Raw genomic sequence first — 4,067 nt, forward strand, 5'->3', positions numbered from 1 at the left:
AATAATTAGTGTTTTAGTGTTTTAGAACATTTGAACTCTAGACTCTGGTAAAAATCTGACAACTTTACATTGATAAGTAAAAGTCTTAAACTGACAGATGGTCTTCTATCTTTGCCATGAACAAAACATGAAAATGCCAAGGTGAAAAGTCTCCTTCCGAAGCATGCAGCCCACGCTGTGACTCACCTCAGTGTGAATAATTATATTAAAAGAATGTATAGCTGATGCCAACTCATTAGCAGCAGTTCTGCATGGTGGAGAGGGTTCTCTGATAATGAACACTTGATATTCAGTTGTTGATGGTTTGAAAAAAAACAAATTCATGCTGAGAATGAAGAGCAGCAGTTAGAGAGCAGGAGCAAAGCAAGAGCCGGAATAAGAAAAGAGCTGTTTGTATTTGAAGGAAGAATAAAAACACATTAATTTCTGTCATGAACATGAAATTTAATTTTTATGAACCTTTATATAAGGATGACAAAAATAGACTTATTTAATTTGAAAATGTAGTTCCAAGTGTGCTAATTTAATTTTTAAAGTAGGATTATGAAATATTCCTGGTAGGTTTAAAGGGGCAGTTTCATGTATTTTCCAGTTACATAATGTCATTTTATAATGCAATTAAGTGACAATGTTACCTTCAGTTATTATAAAAATGCTATATATATCAAAGGAATAGAGATTAGAATTGATAATTTAACACCTTGAAATTGGGCCTCTCTCTCCTTAAGAAGCTTCTGCTCTTTCTGAAACTCCGCCTTCAGGAGTCATGACAATATCATCACACATGGCTCCTCTATTAAGCCATGTTAAACACTTTTGTTTTTTTTTAAACCAGCGTTTCACTGAGAAGTAGTTCCTACATTGATGAAAAGTTCCATCAGGTGTTTGCTAATTGCTGCTTTCTAGTCTGAAGGAGCTGATTGGGGGAGTTATGGAGGTGGGCTGGTATGTGAGATGAAAGTTCGGAAACTGCAACTAAGCGGAGGTCCACACAGGCAGTTTGCCCTGCTAAATGGTTGCCATGGAGATTAGTTGTTTTTATGTTTCTTACATATTTCTGTTTTAATGTAAAGCTGGTTTTGAAATATGCTATAGAAATAATGTTGATTGATTGATAAAGGAATTCTCAGACATCCATGAAAGAATGAAGAACAAGATCTAAAGCTCAAAAAAGTAGATTTGACATAATACTGTCCCTTTAAAAAAAGAAAAAAAAAGAAAAAATAACATCTTGGTACCTTTTTGTACATAATATAAGAAATTAAAATTAAGCAATTATTTTTTTAAAGGTACAATATTCATTCAAATAAATTAAATTTGGTAAGTGATATTTTGTGAAATAAGTGTTAACTTTATTGGATACTTGAGGGAAAAGACGACTTTGTCTTTTTAGATCTTAGCAAAACCACAGCAGCCACAGCAGCTTGTGGTTCTCTTTCTAATGCAGCCCCAGGTTGAGGTTATCCCTGGAGAGAGAGCCAGAACAGGAACCGTTGGGTCTGTAGCCCCAGTTTCAGGGAAAGATAATCTGAGTAAATACAGATACAGAGGTTTGAAATTAATCATTTCATTAATTAATAATATTGATAATCTATCTGACTCAGAAATGGCAATCAGTTGATAAATCATAAATTAACAGCATTTTTATTTTTTTATGTTTTTGGAAAGCTGAGTTCAGTCTCAGGCCAAACTCCAGCCTGATTACTGACAGACTCAGAATCAAAAACCAACAGAACAGAACGTAACTGACAACAGGAAGGAGGAAAAACGTCTCAGAAAGAAACACATCAGCCTCAACACAACAACTGCTTCTCTGGTCTGCATGCTGACGACTGACGGGACAAAAGTCAGAATTTTTTATGCATGTTGCTACATCTGGTTTAGACCTAACAGTGTTACATGAAATGAAAATCATGCTGCCACATGGTGGTGGTAGTGTAATGCACTGTGTGGTTATCATTTAGTGGACTGCAGTAAATCATAAAAATGAGGAAATACTTCTTTGTAATATTTTTGTAAAATATTTGACACATTATTCAAATATTTTATTTGGGAATATAACATTCAAGACAATAAAAAAAAAAAACATTTAACCACATCCATTCCTTATAAAGAAGAATCATAATGTCCACAGTTTGTCTAGTTCCACTGATGTTTATGTAATCATTTTAGCTAGAAAATGTACGTGGGTGGGGGAAAAAGCCACACCAAATAGGAGAAGTCGAAAGTTCAACAAATGGTTTAGCAATGCATCATCTTTGATTTCAGCTGTACGATAATCAGCAGCTACAAAAATTCCCTTTATGGGTTGAGATCTTGGGGAGTCATTGGCTTTCTGATCAAGATGGAGTAAAATATGACTAAATATGAGTCACATTGTGTGCTGTTCTCAACATTATTGCTTCAGAATGTCACTCTTGTACTGTAGTCTTGTGTTCTTTAATTTTCACACTGGTGTGGCTCTGTGGTCTGCTGTGGTGGGTTAACTTCAACCCCCCGGTTTGTGTCAGCATGTACAGAACACCTTACAGACTGAAAATATTCAGAAAGAAGATGAACCACGAGAATATGAGTTCAAATGGGCCATGTTGGTACCAGCTCAGGAGGGCGTGGCACCATCTTGTTGGGCCACAAATACTTTAACTAGCCTTCAGTATGGTGGACTATTGTGAAAAGAGGGAAACATTTAATGTTCAACCCCATGGTTCAAACGGAAACACTACCAAATACTTAGAAAATGAAAAGTTTCTGCTGTCAGTGAATTCAGCATGATTTTGACAGGAAGAAGTATTGATAATGAAAAAACATCTGGTTTCAGATGTATGTTTATGCTTTTTTTCTTTATTTTTTTTGCTTTATGGAAGAAAGTAAAGTCAGAAAATTACAGTACTCTGACGATTTAATGATTGAAACCTTTAAGACCTTCCTTCATTAAATAAATGTTATTTTCCACTGTAGGGAATGTGTGTGTGTATGTGTGAACCACAGTGGCTGGAGTTTGCACACAGGTCCAGAATGTTTGTGTGTCTCAGATCATTAATCATATCAGTCACTTCCCATAGCACCGCTGCTGTTGCTGCTGTTGCTGCTGTTGCTGCTGATCGTTAAAATGCGGGTCACGCGCAGCAGCCGACCTTAGTTTGAGTCTTTTTTTTTTTTTTTTTTTTCCAACAGAAAAAAAAATTTTAAAAAAACCTTTACAGTGGAAAAATATCGGATTGTTGTACGGCACTTTAAAAAGTCTGTTCAGCAAATGGCCTTCTAAATCATTTCTTCTTTCCCCTGTTTCTCTGCACTTCTACCGAAACTGTTGTGCAAGACGCAGTTTCCTCTTTCCACCCTGCCATTTATAAAACACGTCTAATCTATGTGTGATCTTCATGTGATGCAGCAGCTGTGGTAATAACAGCACACTCTTTAAATTTCTGCCTGGCCTTGATTTTATCCCTCCCAATATGTTGGAGCAAAAAGGAAGTATTGCTTCCAGCTGAAGCGCAGATTCGTCCCTGACAAGAAAATGTTTCTCCTCCTTCTTCTCCCTGTCCTCCACAAGAAAGAATGGCGTAAATGTAAGACCAGGCAGCAATTTGTCACACACAGCAGCGTACAGGGGAGAAGTTTACAGGTGTCGGTGGTGGAAAAAAATGAGGCACAGACAGGAAGGCAGTTTGGTGTCACAGAGATTGGGAGCCCAGAGGACCACGCTACAGGAAAACATCACATTTTCCTCTGGATTGGGGAGAAAAGCAAAAGGTTCCACTTTTTATATAAATAATTTATTTAAGTTCGGGAAGAAACACAAAGAGAGGGATGACAAGCAGAAAACAAATTCTGCTCCCTCGTTTCCACTCTGAGTTGTTGCTTAATAAATCAACATGTCCGGCCTCTGAATGCATTTAATTCAACACTTTCTTCCCTTACAGATTTCTTTTTTTATCTTTCTTTTGTCACACATAAGTGTTTCAGATTAAACAGATTTTCAGTGGTGAAGAAAGTACTCAAAAAATTAACTTAAGTAAAAGTACAAATACACAGACAAAAATGTGCTTTAGTAAACGTAAAAGTAC

This window comes from Poecilia latipinna, unplaced genomic scaffold, assembly GCF_001443285.1.
Source record: "Poecilia latipinna isolate Pla-1442-1.1 unplaced genomic scaffold, P_latipinna-1.0 Scaffold182, whole genome shotgun sequence".
Classification (NCBI taxonomy): domain Eukaryota; kingdom Metazoa; phylum Chordata; class Actinopteri; order Cyprinodontiformes; family Poeciliidae; genus Poecilia; species Poecilia latipinna.